The following is an 18,138-nucleotide window of genomic DNA, read 5'->3' on the forward strand; positions in this document are numbered from 1 at the left end:
ATGCAACAGTTCCGTTCTGCTAGGCAACGGCTAGGCCTCATCTGGGAGTGGGCCCAGATCATGCCCGTGGGCCGTGAAGACGATGGTCAAGGGATACTGTGAAGGAGGGGGTGAAGTGGAAAGTACCAGCTTTGGAAAGTGAAAGGGGATGTGAGATCACTGAAAGAATAGGTCAGGCTTGATGACGGGGGGAAAACTTTCGGATATGTAAACAGCTATGCCAGGACCATGGTTTGGGAATAGGGGGAAAGAAACAAACGCTATATTAGGACATTGAAATCCCATCACAATGAGAAACATAACAAAACAAACATTCAGTACAAAACCACACACAGACACACACAACCCTAAAGGTTTTGGCAGAGAAGCAAGTTCTTGGAATGAAGCCAAATAACTTGCAAAAAGAGGCAAAAAGGAATCTTTCCCAGAGTAGTTGAAGCATATTTAACCTGATATTTATTCCTAGCTAATGGACTAGATGGGTTCTGGATACCATTTCCTACTTATGGGTTTTAGTGCAGCCAGTTATCATGCCAGGGATTAGTCTTTATATATTTCCTCAGGCAAGTTCCAAGCTGGGGAAAGTGAGGGGAGTCAATAAGCCTGTTTGCTTTTTTTCCTAAAAATGTTTAGCAATACTCTCATTTTGACTCAAGAAAATCACCGTTTTATAGTTCAAATCGGGAAAAATAAATAGTAAATGGACAAAAGTACATAGATTCACAGAATTTTTAGGTGTATGTGCACCCCCAGAAAAAAAAGCACTGCCTGTAATGTCCACAGGCTTCTAGTGCCCTTCATCTCACCTCATACAAAACCCAAAGGGAATTACAGTCTCCTAGGCTTAGATTTTGAAACCAAAACTAAAAACCCAAAGGGCATTGCAATCTCCTGGGCTTAGATTATGAAACCAAAAACAAGCTATATGCCCAACAAGACTGGGGTATCCTGGCCTGTACTCCTTTGCCTCCCACTTTGGGGGCTGAGTCACTGGCAACCTCCTTGCAAGATAATACCAGCCTGCAGTGAATCACCCTGTTTGTCCATGTGCCCAGAATGGAGCCAGCCAGTGATGTCAGAGCCTATGCTCCCTGAATCTCCTCCCCCTTTGCATTCCCCAGGTGGCAGCCACTAAACCTAAATAGCCCTGCTGCTATGCTGCCTGCCTGTCAGAGTGCTATTCAGAGCCAGGGGGAAGAGGAGGGGCTGGTGAAAGTGAAATTAACCCTTTCTGCCCCTGCGGACATAAGAGTATTAGAAGAGTCCTGCTGTGCCAGGCCAAAACCCTAATCTAATCCAGCATTCTGTTTCCTACAATGGCTAACCAGATACTTATGGGAAATCCACAAAGAGGACATAAGCCCAATAGCCTTCTCCCATGTGACTCATATCTAGAGGCACAATGCCTCTGATCTTGGTGGTAGAATATTGCCAGAATGGCGAAACAGTGATTGATAGCCTTATCCTCCATGCGTTTGGCCAATCCCCTTTTAAAGTGATCTGAGGAATAGGGAAACTTCTCCCTATTCACATTATGCAAAATTTAATGCACCTCTATCATGCCCCCCCCCCCCTGCTAACAAGGCCCTGACCTATAGGCCTGAGATGCCATGGTTCTGAAGATGATGATTTCAGTGCCGCTGCTGAATTAATAAAAAGTTAGTAGACTACTTAATGACCCTCAGCAATTTTCAAGTGAGATATTTAAAATGCAGTCAAACCAACAATTCATGTTTTTGCTAGATAGGCACAAGACAGGAGCTGAAGCTCACAGGGCTTTCCTGTAAACTTGCTAGAGAGACATTCCCACTGTGCCCTGACAGGGGAAGGGCATAGCTGTATATTTTCCTACCTGCCTGGGCACACCCTCTTCCTCTCTTTCCATCTTTTTCCGCACTGCTGGAAATGTGAGAACATCTGCTGAGTCTGAGCTCCAACGCTCAGACTCCATCTTAAGCAAGACTTAAGTATTCATTGTAACTGAATTACCATTTTAAGCCTAACTGAACAAAGCTGTTGTATGTGTTACTCTTCAGCATTACTTAAGCTAAATGTCTAAAACTGGCCTATCTAAGCTTCCCTTTTAAGCTGCAAAAGGGATGGCACTCTGCTGAACTCACAAATGTGAGGAAGGAAGGGTATCTAATAAATAAATCCCCTCCTAGCATCTATTCATATCTCTCGATGCACAGTCAGGGGTTATGAGAACAACTGGAATACAGTGGTACCTCGGGTTAAGTACTTAATTCGTTCCGGAGGTCCGTACTTAACCTGAAACTGTTCTTAACCTGAAGCACCACTTTAGCTAATGGGGCCTCCTGCTGCTGCCACGCCGCCAGAGCACAATTTCTGTTCTCATCCTGAAGCAAAGTTCTTAACCCGAGGTACTATTTCTGGGTTAGCAGAGTCTGTAACCTGAAGCGTATGTGTCAGGGGTTCAGGAGCAGAGGCAAGGGCAAGGGAGGAAACAGAGAGCGAGGGGGAGGAGGCAGAAGAAAAGATGAGTGATGACGACGACCCGAGATCTCCGAGTCTTTCCAGTGAATCAGAAGATTCACAGAAAGGAGCACCAGTGGCCAGGGCAAGGGGGGAGCCTAGGGGGACACCCCAGGAAGATAGAGCCAGAGGGGACTCAGAGGGGAGCAGTTGGAAATCGGGACCAGCGTCACCGCCAGAGAGCAGGGAAGAGGAAGGGCGCCAGGGATCAAGCGCTGGCAGCTCACAACAGGGGGAAGGGCACGAGTCAGGAGTGGCCACACCTCCATCGGGGAGCGAAGAAACGGTCAGACGGAAGGTGGAAGGTTGGGCGCGCGCGCCAAGTTCAAATGCACAGGAAGGTGGCGCAGTAGGCAGCCCGGAAAGGGAGCCAGGTCCTAAAGCCCGCCGAAAGGAGGGAGAAGAGTCAGGGGGGTCAGCGTCAGAGGAATCCCGGAAGGAAGAGACCCCGGGGGGCAGAGGGACCCAGAGAAGAACAGTCAGGCGGAAAAGGTGGAGCAGGGCTAGGATATTAAGTTGGTGTACAAGGGGCGGAGACTCAGACGGAGCTTCGCCGATCTAACCATTAGACGTAGGGTTGCACGCAGCAGCTTGAGAATGGAAACTGTAACTCAATAAAGACTTTTATTTAATGATCGCTGGCTAGCGTGATCCTCTGTGAGCTAGGATCTGGAAGCAACTCTGACAGTATGTAACCCGAGGTACCACTGTATATGGTATTGCCATTTTCAGGTGAGATGCAATCACATGCCAGCTGATTCAGGTTGTGCCATTAAAGCTGATTTGGTGCTTTTGCTCAACAAACCTGTTTTACCCTCCCAAAGGACAGGACTTTTTACAATAAGGAAAGTGATGGGGAAATGCACTAGAAAAAATAGAGAACATTTGCTTGACACAGTGTCATATAACCGCTTGGACCCATGCTTTCTAGGCACAGAACAAGTGGCAATGTGGACGAGCCCAAAGTTTAACATGCAAAGAAATTCATATGAGAGAGAAGCATGAAGAGTCGGAATACAGTCATACCTCGAGATAAATACGCTTCAGGTTGAGCGCTTTCGGGTTGCGCTCCGCAGCGACCCGGAAGTAACGGCGCGCGTGAGAAATATATAAAATGACATCATGCGCATGTGCGGAAGTGGCAAAACACGACCCGTGCACGCACAGATGCGCTGTCGCGTCTTACGTTCTGTTCAGGATGCGAACGGGGCTCCGGAACGGATCCCATTCGCATCCCGAGGTACCACTGTAACACTAAAATGTGTGTGTGTGTTTCACACACACACTTGAAAAGCAGTTCCTTACATACCCACTAAACCTACAATCATCTGACATCAATGGACAAGGATCCAACTGTGTTGTTCAGGTTTCCACACAGTGCAATGCTACCTCTGCAGTATTCTGAACCACTGTAGGGGCCCTGATTTCCTTTCTGGGTGATCACCCTCCTTTACCCAAGTGACAGCGTGATATTTAATTGTCTTTCCAAACTCAGTTCTACCTTTGTGTTACACTCCTTCTCCCCTCAATGACATCACAGTGCATTCCAGTACTTGGCACAGCAGGAAGCTCATGAGAATCCAAATACTTGCAATTGGAGAGGGGATTCCTGGGATGGAGAAGCCCTTTGCATGTGTTTAGGGAGTGGATGGAAACAGATTAGGAAGGCCAGCCACAGTCCACATCCTATGCTGCAAGAGGTATGGTGAACCAGGGTTAAGCAAAAGGTAGAGCTTGGTCCACTGCTCGATTTCTGGTTGCTGGGATTCTTGGAAAGAAAATTAGATGAGGTTCACTTTGGCTTGATCCAGCAAGGCCCCCATGCTCTTAAGAAAGAGTACATACACCAGATTGCTCAACACAGCTTTCTTATGCCTCTAATGTTAAGAGATGCTGAGTATTCATTCTCGCTTTGTAAGTACAGAAGTGAATGCCCATGGTAAATAACAGAATGTGGAGTGGCACTAGGTTCTCCATGAATCATGGGGAAGCACCTCGATTATCTCTGTCACACTGACTATGGAATAATCACAAGCTGATACAATTGCCATTTGCTCCAATTGAGCACCAAAGAGCAGATTTCCCTAGGGGAAAGCAGCGGGACCAGAGGAAGTGGATAAGCATGCTGCCCTGCCCAATAAAACCAGCAATCAGAAGTGAGAGGGAAGGGGAACGGACTGTAATAGTGGAACTGTCAATGGTGGAGCAGCCATCATTTCTGTCTTGCAAGTTGCCGTTTTCACAAGGAGGAGAGCAGTCTAGAGTGAAGCTGCTGTGCATCAGCCTGAGCTTGGTAGCATGGTTCACATTCTTCCCCCATCCCTGGAGCTGTGGCCCTGGAGGCAATGACCCTCTCTGCGACTGCCAGTGCCTCCTCACATCCTGGATCTCCCTTCCTCCACTCCCTCACAAATGGAGCACCTCCAAGGAGAGGGTTAGTCTGGGGCTCATCCCACTGCTGCAGCCTGCGCCTTCTTGCCTGACTGTAAAAGGGAAGGTATTTCCAGATGGGGATTGTCTCATCCCAAAGCTGTGCGGGAGGTGGAAATAATGGGGATGGAGAAGAAAACAAAGCACAGGCTCCAAAGCAACCACCGTTTCCCCCTCCCTCTCCCCTCCTCCTTCCCATTCATCCATGATGCCTGCCTCCTCCTCCACAGCCTTCTTCCAGCCTTGACCTCTTCTTGCTCCCTTCCTAACCCTTCCTCTCCTCTCCTTCCCACTTCTAGCCTCCAAAACACAAGGCCCCCTAATAAGGAATTATAGGGCTGAATGACCAGATAGTGTACTGACACTGTTTTTAATACGGCTTTTGACAACAAAATGGATCCTTCAGAAGACCTGCCAGCTCGGGTTCTAGTTAAAGACGTGGGAGCTGAAGAAAGGATGGGGGTTTTTATTGCTTGCTTTAGAATAAAATGCATCCTTATATAGTTACAAGCAATCTTGTTCCCTTGTGTTTTTCATAAATGGAGCCCTTGGACGCAAAAGAGATGTAACTAAAGCAAGGGAGACACTGTTGATGGGTGGTAATTTGTGTCTGCTGCAGCTCTCACTATGATTTATGCATGACAGTGCTGGCTGGTGATTGAGTGGCAGAATAAGAACTGTCTGTGATGTTACTGAGCGCCGTTGCTCTGCATGCATAAGCTACTGGATGATGGCACACTCTTGTACTTGTTTAATTATATGAGAACCTTTGCAAATGTTCAGGCCATGGAGGCCAATCTGACCTACAGACTAAAGAAAAAATAGTTTAATTGCAAGTACAGAATTTAACACACTGAGAACATGAAGGGAGACTTTGACTTGGTTTCTTGGAATTAATTGCATTGTCCAGTATGGACTTCAGCAGACTTGCAAGCTGCTACTTTACCATCTGAAAGTGTCTGATCATCTATACTGGGCTAGATGATAGTTCAGTATCATCTAGCCCAATGGTCTAATTCAGTATAAAGGCAGCTTCTAAGTTCCAAAAAGGTCTGGGGCTTGGGAGCCATGGGCCACCCTCTTGTCTGCTGGGTTGTGGAAAGCTGAGACCTCAATATGTGGCAAAGGGCGAGTTATGAGCAGGGGGAAGGGAAGGGGGAATTGAAATTAGAGCTGGCGTCAGCCACACCCCATCCAAGCAGTACATCCCAGTGCCAAGGAGACATGGGGCAGACAAGCTGGTTTCTGCCAGGAGTTTGGGTGGGGGGTGATTTATGGAGAAGGATTAAACCACATATGTTCATCTTGGGGGTGGCCAGGTGTCAGTTGGGGGGGGGGATGAAATGTGAGGTGGCCAATACTGCCTGGATGTGGAGCACTAGCATCCCCTAAGAGCCTAAATGGCTTTCATTTCAGCCTTCTTGTAAGGAATAGGCCTTGCCAGCTGGGTAGGCCAGTCACACCAGGGGCTCTCAAATAGGCTGCCTCCACACTCACCTCAAGAGTGCTGTCTGTGGCAAATCCTTAGGATGGGAAGGAGAGAGAGCATCCTGCTTACCCGTCCCTCCCCAGAGACCAAGGTAGCTTTCTTTTCTCTGCCAAACCTATTTTACACACACACACCATGGACCAAATTGATATAGGGGGAAATTGCTTTCAGTCTGGCAGATATGCACCCAAGACCCCCAAACACCATAGTTATGTTTATTTAGAATAAAAAGACAAAGGTAAAACCAGAATGGTACTTTAAAAAGAAAGAAATTGTTTCATTTCATCATCTACACCGCTGCACATGGTCAATTGGGGGGGGGCAATTTGAGGGACATAGAACTGTTGGGCAACAGCCATCTTTTAGAGTATCTGACCCAGCTGTGCCTTGATTGACAGGTGACTGTGGCCAGCCAGTCACAAGTCAGTCACCTCCATCAGGAAGATGGCTTGATGTCTTTTGGAAGTTGGGAGATGGGCTATTGTGGTGTTAACTGCTGCAAGATTTCTCTATCTTTCTGCCAGACAGAAGCCGATTCTATGTACTCAAGACAACTGATTTCTCCCCTAAGACAGACCCAAATTGGGCCCTAATTACACTCATGTCACTTCTCCTGACTCCCATCATTCCATCTCCGCACTCCCCCAATGTGGATGGATGGGTGCACCAGGAAGGGAGCCATCTGGAGGGAGAGTCATAGCCAGCATATGAATGTAAGAGAAAGTATGCTTAAAACATCTGAAAACCAGTGTGTGTGTGTGTGTGTGTGTGTGTGTGTGTGTACATGGGCAAAATAAATACTTCTCCATATTTATTTGAGCTAATTTTATGGTAAATCACCAAAAACTACACTGCCAACATGGGTTGCCATATGTCCGGATTTCCCCAGACACTGTTTCTGACTGCGGTATTCCGGATATGTCTGGGAATTTCCGGGCGTATGGCAATCCCAAATATTCCCCCTGTGGATAAAATGGGACAAGCCATCCTGCCATGAGCTCATTGGAGGATACAAATGTGATGTGAGAAATATATAAAAGGACTTCCTACACAACCAAGTTGCCCCTTGGCAAGTTCCTGATAATATTCACATACAAGGAAGAAGAGGGAGTCCCTGGCAGCATCCATCTAAAGTGTTGTTTCATCTGTGCAGGGCAGAGAATAAGAATGAGTCTCTTATGAAACATTTCTCTGATTTTGTGTGTGCATCTAGCTGTTCACTCTAGTGGTTATCAAGCACTCACTCTCATAAGCAGTGGAACTTTGGGGTCCCGCTGCAATCTCCAGCAGCAGCTGCTACACGCTTCTACAGACCCTGCTGCTGCAGTATTTCACAATAAAACATCTTCTGTGATTTAAGCCAATTGTATGAACTGTTTAATGTGCAAAGAATACAGTGGTGCCTCGCAAGACGAAATTAATTCGTTCTGCGAGTTTTTTCGTCTTGCGAGTTTTTTCGTCTTGCGAAGCACGGTTTCCATTTTTTCAAAAAAATCTTCAAAAACCTCAAAAAAGGCTACCACACCGCGTGCTATGAGTTGCTCCTCGAAGTCAAGTCGCAACTGCACCTCTTCAAGCAATGCACCCTGTATTACTGTAACGGTTTTAAGAAAAAGGAAACAAACCTGCAAGACGTTTCCGTCCTGCGAAGCAAGCCCATAGGGAAATTCGTCTCGCGAAGCAACTCAAAAAACCAAAAACTCTTTCGTCTTGCAAGTTTTTCGTCTTGCGAGGCATTCGTCTTGCGAGGTACCACTGTATAGAAGGGGCGATGGGCTCCCCCAGATGACCTATTTATTGAGCATTCCTCCTGATTTGTTTATACAAAGAAGTCTGATCTTCATTGTGAATTCATTCTGATTCGTTTGCAGGGAGGTTATATGAAAATGAGCATTTGTCGGGGGGCCACTAGGGGGCGCATTGGAAGATGGCCGACAATACCATCTCTCCGACCCACACGGGGTAATTAAGAGGCTGTTATGGGAGTAGGCAGCCTCTCTTGTTGCCCCAAGGAAATGGGGAAAGCTGCCCTTGCCTGCTGTGCCCATAAATCACCCCCTAATTCGAAAGAAGGGGGTGAGGGCCCTAGGCAGAATGCCCCCATGTGGACATCGGCTCTCCTGGACGCTGTCTCTGATCGCGCACTAGTTGCAGCAATTTGGAATAATTAATTACAAAAGAAGCAAATGCACATATTTCAAGTGAAGAAGGGGTGTGAAGTCTGCTAATTTAAGTGACCTCTGCGAAAGAAGACGACGGGCTGGAGAAACAGGAATATTTTACGATGAAGATACACCAAAGGCGGGGTATGTTGACAACGGGGGGACGGACCTTTTTTACTTTCCTTCTATGTGATTTACAAGAACCCCTCCTCATTAGAACCGTTGGTTGAACTGACCCAAGCAGGATGATTAAGGTCTGTGTGGAGATAAACTTTAACCAAAAGTATGCTTTATGGAGACCAAGAAGCAATAAGAGCTTTTGGGAATGGCGCAGCAATTAATTCGGAGTCGCCATCTTGCCAAAGGATTTACAGCCAGGAGGAGGAACGGATTTGTTTTCAGACTGCATTCCTAGTGAACCTCCTCAGAGGTTTTGAGAAAGGAGGCAGATTGGTGAAGATTAATGACGCTAAGACTGTTTTGATGTATGGAAGTGATGTTATATGGAAAACGTCTGGATATGGCTACTGGATAAAAAAAAAAATATCCACGCAGGATTACAAACTGTTCTAACCAGCTTGCGGAGACTATCAGAGGTCACAAAGAGAAAGGAAAAATATATGAAAATAACAACAAGAGATGTGGAAAAATAATAAGAAAGGACTGGATAGTACTGTGAACATCATAAGGTTAGATTTGTGGACATTAAAACAGCAGTAAGAAGCAAGAAGTTGATTGGATCCCTTCGGAACTTGAAATATGGGTACCCCCAACAAAAATTTAAAATTCGGCTGTGTAATTTGGAATTTATGTAATTTGGTTTGATTTGATGTGATTGGTCGGTTAATAAAAAAAATTATTCTTAAAAAGAAAAAAGAAAATGAGCATTTGTCCTGATTTGCTTGTGCTGTGGTGGTTATATGTCTTCCTGGTTCTCATCTGTTCACCCCATACTTTTCAGTGCATTACCTTATCACTTTCCACTGTGCCAGGAAGACAGAGTGCTTTAATTCACTTCAGTTGTGCAAAACTAAATCTCCAATATGCATTAGCTCCCCTCCTACGAAATACTGACAGTCTGGCATCAAACCAAGTACAGTAATATAAATCTGATTTGTATAAAATGCACACATTTCGCAAATAGTTCAAAGCAATGCACAACATAAAAGGTTACAATTGCAGAAAGTATTGGGGAGGGGGGAACGCAACTGCCTTTAGAATCTGTACAATATTTGGTGCCGCCATCCTTTTCTAAACCAGGACTATAGCATGCCTTTCCCACGTCACTCCTCGACGACTGTGTTTATTGGATCCTCCAAGGTGGTTACTGCTTTCATTCACTTAGCTCTATGTGGGGTTGGTATCCTTTATGAATATCCCAGCAGGGAAGAATGGCCACGCCATGTTCTATGTTGCCTGCTTGGCCTAGCCTAGCCCCAAACAATCTCATATTTAGACAATGAGTGCAAGGGAGCAAGGCAGCAGAGACACTTCCAACTTAGGGAAATTTTCTTTGGAGTTTCATGTCTGTAAAAGGAGCGGGAGTCAGAAGCTGAAAAGGAGGCAAGTGATGTCCCGTGTTTCTCTCTGATCTTATGCATACAGCTTGAATGAGGCAGAGGAAGCCCCATCAGGGAATATGGCCAGGGGTGGAACATTGAAACCTTTTGGCTCTTCAGGCTAATGCCTAGGCCCTTGGGTAACACCAGCTGCCTCTTTTTGAGGAACAAAGCATATAGCTTTAATACATGTATATAATTCTATCCATGTTTAATTGTTTTAAAATAATTGTTTTTACCAGTTCTTGTCCTAATCTGTAAGCTGCCTTGATTCCCATCAGGGGGAAAAGCAGGGTATAAATAAATATATCATAATATCAGTAATATTAACCAAGTGGTCAGAAGCCAAGAAGGAACAGGATTCTCACTTTATTATTGACTCTCATGGGATGTTTAGCTGCCTTATCACACTGTTTGGAGGGGTACATGAAATCTCTTTGAATTCTGCTTAGGATTTCAGCACCCTGGAGAAGTGGATGTCATCCACAAAGTGGGTTGCCTCACCAATAGCACCTTTTGACTCCAGATGTTTTATGAACAAACTAAACAGCGCCAATCCCAGTGAAGATCCTTGGGAGAATCCACAGAGAAACTCCACTGCAGAAACAGATCTTTAATTCTGTCTGCCACCTGACATACAGGTTCATTTTCTACATGCAAGCAGCCATAGGAATAGGGGCTTTCAGTGCAAGTAGGAAACATGGAACTCCACACAGTGAGGCACTTGTGCGAGTGACGTCCCTATGGTTTGACACAGCCTTCCCCCAAACTGATGCCCACCAGAAGTTTTGGACTACAACTCCCATCAGCCACAGCCACCTCCCATGGCGAGGAAGGGTTAGGTTTCGTTTTTGGTCCCAGATGGACGCTGTTTAAAAATATAATTCCATAATAGTTGTTGCCTGGGTGTGTGAGAGAATGAATGGTGAGTGGGTGTTTACACATGGATGAGAGAGAAGGACTATGGCGTGGTTCTGGCCCTGCTCCTTGCTGGTGTGGCCTTCAAAAGATTACCCCTAAGGGAATGTGGCCCTTTACAGAAGAAATGCTCTCAACACTTTCTTTTCTACCTGCTGCCTTATGCTGTCACAGCCAGGCGTGATCGAAGTAGCAGAAATTACTCCATTTGGACCAGATTCTCTGATCTGTGGTGATCTACAGCTTGTATTTCCTCAGTGCAACTATTTGCTTTTACTTTATATATCAAACCCCACTTCTTCTGTGCTTTAAAGCACTTTAAACAGCTCTAATCTGCTTTCTCCAAGAGCTTCCAGATATCAATAAATCCTAAATATTTCTGACAGGTCTTAGGAATGTTGCTTCCAGGGAAGCCTGGATGGGTCTGGTCTGAGAGAAAAACCATTCATTCCATGGAAGATTTGCAAGGTGTGGTGGGAGTCAAGGTTTTGGCAAGCAGAGAAGCATCTGCAGGGCTCAGCAATGCTATTTGAGATGAGAAGGAAAGGATGTGTGCCCCTCAGATATGTAGAAGCTGCAAGGACAGATGGAGGCTTTTAGTGCCAAGTAGTGGGGCAGTTAGAGCTGGACCTTGAGGCCAAAGTCCAGGCAGAGAGTGGCAAAGGATGGGCACAGTGGCAAGCAGGCTTCCTATCAGCATCTACCCCAGCACAGGCATGATGGGACCTGCCAGGAATGATGCTCTGCAGAATCATTTTTTTTCTTAATAACATTTTATAAACTGGACTGGCTGCCCAGGCATCTACATGACTATAGGCATTAATTTCATTATTTTTACTTTAAAAAATGTTGTTCGTTCAGAAAGGAAGGGAGGGAATATCCTTTTCTACAACAAAATGGGGCTTATTCCCAAGTAAATGTGTTTACCACCAAGGCAACAGAAGCAACCCCCCTTTTGCTCCTGTTTATGGCGCTATGAATTGATAGATAGATAGAAGAGGGCTGGCAAAACATTTTTGTGCCAGTGCACTGGGAATGCTGAAGCATTAGTAATGCAGGGAGTGGTGGCGATGAGAGGGAAAATGTTAATTGTGTGCTTCATATTTGAAGTAACACACATGGCCCTTTAAGGGAGCTCCCCCCCCCTTCTGTAACTCCATTATGATACCAAAGGTCTAAAATGAACTAGCTGTACTACTGAATACTAGGCAATCAATGGCAGGTGAGTTTAATGCTCCCCCACTGCCCCAGTTAGTACAAGAGCCAGGCTATGGGCAGGGTGAGTAGTTGGCAAGAGGGGAGAAATTATACAGATTTCATATCTGTCATTCATTCCACATTATGTCTGGGAAGGTGGGGTGTCAACCACATTTTCTCTCCTCATGTTGATACACATCAGGCGGTGAAGCAGCCGCAGCCAGCAGGCAGTGACGCATTAGCAAAACGAAACAATGATATATTTCTTTTAGGGGAACAGTGTATAGAACACCTGGAAGCATATTGCCTATGGGGGGGGGGCAGGGGAAAGTTGTGAGTCAATGGCCTGGGGAAGCGGGTTGCTTAATATATTATGTGGGATTGTCACATAAGCAGTCAGAGTTGCCACTTGATTTTTCAGGCTCATCCCCTATTTCAGGACGTTGCCTTCCTATTGACTGTAGCGGGTGCTCTTCGTTTCACCAAGTCCATAGATTAGAATGGAGGCTGCTTATTTTATTCCGGGCGTGTTAAAGCTCTGAAGTGTCTCCCCCTGCACACACTCCCTTTTTTCTTTTTTTGATAACTTAGTTTCTTCAGACAATCGCAACGTGGGGTGGTGATAGTGCCTGCAGCTGATTCTGGACCAGTGACAGATGGGAAACAGCCGTAGATAGTGAGGGTGGGATGATCTGTTTTTGGCAGCCCCTCTGTCGTTGCCTGTGCTCAGAATAGCTGCTGCCGTGACCACCCTGGCCTTCTCGTGTGGGTGTCTAGGGAGGGGCTGCAGCAGCTGCTGCCAATCACCCTACAACGATGGGAGACAGTCCCGGAAATAGAATTTCCCATCGGGATTGTTACACTTGGGGAATCAGTCCATCTTTTCATTGAACAGACCTTCAGAGAGATATCGGTCCCCCTTTCTCTCTCAAAGGTCCACGGGAGGCCTCTCCCACCCTTCCAATCCCCTCCCGCCCAGAGCGATCGGTTTCAAGGACATTTTAGATGACAACTGCTTCTACTATGGATGCTTCCACTGACACAGCCCAAATGGATTTGACCTCTCATTCAAAGGTTGGAACTGGAAAATGGGGGAAAGACACATTTTTAGAAGTTGATTATTTTTGTTTAAATCTGCCATTTGTCCCATTGGGGTTCCTAGAGCAGTTTATGAAAAATGCATGTAAAATGGATTTTTAAAGTTGTTGTTTTTTTAAAATAATATTCCAGCTGCACAAGAAAACCATCTATCATCTCCACAGAGGAGGGGTAGTTAGCCTGACAACCCAATTTTTGTCAGCAGAGGGAGGACCCAGGAGCCTGTTTCCCATTTTCCTCAACTGGCATGGCCATCCCCCAGCCACCTCTCACCTTTTTTAATAACAAAAGAGGCCATGCCATCAAGGGTGCAATCAATGGATGTTAGTCATGATGGCTATACAGTGGTACCTTGGGTTACAGATGCTTCAGGTTACAGATGCTTCAGGTTACAGACTCTGCTAACCCAGAAATAGTACCTCGGGTTAAGAACTTTGCTTCAGGATGAGAACAGAAATCGCACGATGGCGGCACGGCGGCAGTGGGAGGCCCCATTAGCTAAAGTGGTACCTCAGGTTAAGAACAGTTTCAGGTTAAGAACGGACCTCCAGAACGAATTAAGTTCTTAACCCGAGGTACAATATTGGAGTCACTATGCCTCTGAATACTAGTTGGTGGACAGCACTATTGCACTCCACATGTTCTGCTTGTGAGCTTCTTCTAGGCATCTGATTGGCCACCGTAGGAACAAAATTCTCAGCTAGGTAGGCCACTGGTCTAGCCAAGCAGGGCTCTTCTTAAGTTCTTAACCCCAGGTGCATCACTTCCTGAGGTGCATCCCTTCCTGTAATGAAGCTAAAACATCTCTTCAAGGTACCATTCATTCACAGTTGAGCAGAACTCTTCGCTGTGTGCTTGGCATTTGGTTGAGAACATTTATACTTTGTGTGTAAATTCACCTTACAACTGGGCCCTCAGATTTAAAACGAGTCTTCATTACAAGTAGTATAAGACTTAAAATAAGACTTAAAAACAGTTCTTAGCTTCACCTGCAAAAATGCTCAAAGAGGAGGGGAGGAAGAAATAAGGTGTGCCTTTCTACCCTTCAATGCTTACCACATTACTGTCAAGAGCTCTGGCTTCTGCCACTGTCACCCCCTACTTCTTAGAAAGGGAGGAGATATCAGTTGTTGCTTGGGTAATGACGGTAGCTTGACCTATTCCTGTCCGTGTTTGATGTTTGCCCTGACTGTCTATGGTTGTCATGGAGATCTGGCAGCTGAACTGATGTTTTGAGTGGCAGCAGGGGGTGTCCCAGAGATTGAGAGGTACTGGTGGGGGTGCTGTCTCCAGCATTTGATGTGAGAATTCACAGTTCTCTGCTTGAAAGGGCTTGGATTTCAGGGTGGGTCTGCTAGTCTGAATTCTTGATGGGGTGTTCAAGCACTTTGAGCATCGCTCCCCTCTGTGTGGCACACAACATGTCACTGGTGCTTGGAGATGGAGAGGGGCAGATGAACTGAAACTAGTTCATCTGCCCCTTGCATTGCTCCTAGGTCCAGGGTCCTGCTGGTCTTTTCTTGCTGCAGCCTGCCTCCTTCAACCTAGCCAGGGAACTGGGAAGTAAAGCCAGATGATAAGCCCTTGAATAATGTCACATGAAACCTTCCTTTACTACTGGGTCCAGAAAAGCATTGCTGGCTCCATGTAAGCTGCTCCCAGATAATGCCAATGGGCAAAGGTTCTCCGTATTCTCTAGTATTTTGTCATTGGCACCCATCCCAAATTGCAGTTTTCACTGTTGACAGAGGATCAAAGTGGGCAATTGCGTTTTAGCCTTTCTGAGCTAGTCACACATATAATTGAATTGGGTGTCCTCATAGTGCAGTTCTACCATACTGGATAGGCCTTACCGCCACAAAAGGATGTAGCCTTAGTAAAGTGACTACTCCCCTTGTAGTCTAATGTACCCAACACATGATTCTTAGGCCTATTTACCCTGCACCTAATGTGCTCCCACCACTGGATTGGGAAGTAATGTGGGACATACACAAACCAATAGTCACAATTCACATCTACCCTGTCTACATTTTGATGCATTTCCCCCAAACTGGTTCAATCTGAATTGAGAAAAAGAACAACCTAGCTGTGTTATGTATACACAGCCTTAAATGGGATCAGAAAAGTGATGAAATAACTATTCATTTTGCTGCATTTTTAGGCCACCTAACAACAAAGTTATCAAGGACAATTACGATAAATGTTTATTTTTAGCAGTGACACTAATTTCCAAGTGGAAACTCAATGCCACCTTCCGCTCAGGTTGATGAAAATTCAAGTGCTTAAAATGGAAGAACAATAGTTGATTGTTTACTTCTATGTCTGAATTTATATCATATTTTCTCCCAAATAGGCAGTTTTCTTGTTGAAAATATTCCTAGCTTTTGCTTTTAGGACATACATATATCAGGCCATAATCCACATATTCTACAGCAGTAACCAGGAGCAAAAGAATTCAATGAAGCCACAGAATTGTATAAAAGAACAATAGTTCATCTCAATACAGTCAAACCTAATGTTACGTTTGCTTCAGGTTGAGCGTTTTTAGGTTGTGTCCTGCAGTGACCCGGAAGTACCGGAAAGGGTTACTTCTGGGTTTCGCTGCTCGCGCATTGTTTATATGGCTGCAAAGGATTAATATGGCTACATTAGGATACTGGGCAAAGGTACAAAACTACTGTGTATATATTTGCAAGGATCCTACTTTATAATATATTTGGCTTATCAGCCGAAAAGCACATTTTGTACTTTCTTATTTTATACACTGTTTTACAGAGAGTACATGCATATCATTTAAAATTACCTGGTAGCAAAAAACTGTTACCATGAGCTTTTAAAGCATTGATCTTGTTGGCTGGGGGCAGGGGAAGCACTGATCTGTTGGCTGAGCAAATATTTTTTCCTGTAAGCTACAGAAAGAACCACTTAGATAGGGCAAGTCATAGTGAACAGAGGCGGCTTCCACAAATGGTGGGTCATTCAGATCTGATTTTTCTGTGTAAGCATTTGACAAGTTAGCTTCCCCACATTCTAGCTTCTTCATTTATAATATTCATTGTTATTTTGCCGCTGGCCGTCACACACCAGTGGGTGAAGTTTGGTAGACTGTATTTGGGCTGCATTTTTCTGTTCCTTTCAGCAGTCATGGCAGTTATCTTGCGTTAAAATGAGGAAAAACAGAGGGTTGTGGGGTTTTTTTAGGGGGGTGCATTTATTTATTTATTTATCTTAAAACTGAGATCTACCGCAAAAGCGATAAAGGCTTTGCACAAGGCCACTGTAGTAACTTTGATCATCTTATGCTGGGGTGGAGGCCATGGCAGCAACATCCATGATCATGGGCGTAGTCGGGGGGGGGAGTAGGGGGGCAGCTGCCCTCCCCCTAAATCAATAAAAATCAATAAAAATACATAGCAAACTGAGTTTCTGCCCCCCCCCTAACAAAAATCCTGGCTACGCCTATGTCCATGATCATCCGGATTTTCACTGTTTTATGAGGATACTTTAAGGAAATGTAAAAGAGACACTGTTGAAGTGGCCTGGCAAAAAAGGAACTGGACAGATGCTGAAGAATTCAGAAAGGATTTTGAAGAGAAACCAATGTATCTATGGTAATGGCTGAATTGCCTTGCACCATGTAGAAAATCCAAGCCATATGGAAACTGCTATTAGTCTCCATCTGTACAGCCCACCCTTAGAAGCTTGCCGCACTTTTGACCAAAGCACTGGACACAAGCATAGTAAGTTTTGACTCCATATGCAACATCAGTTTCACAAGAGAACAACAGCTGACATTCCTGCATTGCAGAGGGTTGGACTAGATGACCCTCATCGTCCCTTCCAACTCTACAATTCTATGATGCTGTGAAAAGTATGAGCCCTGCTGGCTGTTTTTCTTCTTCTTTTTAATTACTTTGCTGTTGTCTTTTGTTGTTGTTGTTTGTTTCTGTTTTTGCAGGATCCACTGGTGTAAATCTGCTCCCTTCCTCTGCTCTGGCCACTGACAGTGCTCTGTCTGCACAAGTTGGTCATTGATGTGTCCTTCCATATGTTTTGTGTGTTAGACAAATAACATATCTGAAATCAAAATTAGGTTGATTTAGAGAGCAGGCAAGAGAGTAGAGTCCCTGGAGTTTATTAGCAAGAGATTCCTGCTGCAGGAGCTCCCCCAAGTGGGAGAACAACCAACACCAGCAGCAAAGCTGCAGAAGAGCAGGAGCCTGCATGCAGCAGGAGTGTATACAGCACTCTGCAGCGCCATTGCTTGCAGTTCACTTGACCCTTGTAAAAGGCAACCCAGTGGCTAAGAATCCCTGGGTCTTGGAGAGCCAGGTTCAGATCCACACACAGCCACAAAGCTCAGTGAGTCACCATGGACCCAGTCATTTTTAAAATTTGTTTGTTTGTTTGTCCCAGCCACTCTGGGCAGCTCCCAACAAAATATTAAAAACCACAATAAAACATCAACCATTAAAAACTTCCTTGAACAGGGCTGTTTTCAGTTGTTTATTTTCTCTCTCACACACCTTAATCTACCTCACAGGCTTTTTGTGAGGCTGCATGTATACCGCCTTGAGCTCTTTGAAAGAAAGGCAGGATATAAAAATTTTTTGCTCAGTCCGAGGCTCTGAACCAAGAGCCATAGAGGCAAAAAATGGGAATTTATTTAAAGATAATTATGAAAAATGTTGGTCAGAAGTGAAAAAAGATTTAGAAATTTGGTCAAATTTGAAGCTTTCACTGCTAGGCCGTATTGCTGCGATAAAAATGAATGTATTGCCTAGAATGT

At 45.1% G+C, this 18,138-nt stretch overlaps 1 long non-coding RNA gene across 1 annotated transcript; it reads left to right on the forward strand.

Moving 5' to 3' along the window:
• Positions 1–14: 14 nt before the first annotated feature.
• On the forward strand, positions 15–11,439 carry LOC308462873. Its single transcript, XR_013979398.1, has 3 exons — positions 15–171; positions 6,987–7,128; positions 10,589–11,439. It is a non-coding gene; the product is annotated as an uncharacterized lncRNA (long non-coding RNA).
• Positions 11,440–18,138: the final 6,699 nt, after the last annotated feature.

Source organism: Podarcis pityusensis, assembly GCF_964106645.2.
Source record: "Podarcis pityusensis genome assembly, chromosome: 1".
NCBI lineage: Eukaryota > Metazoa > Chordata > Lepidosauria > Squamata > Lacertidae > Podarcis > Podarcis pityusensis.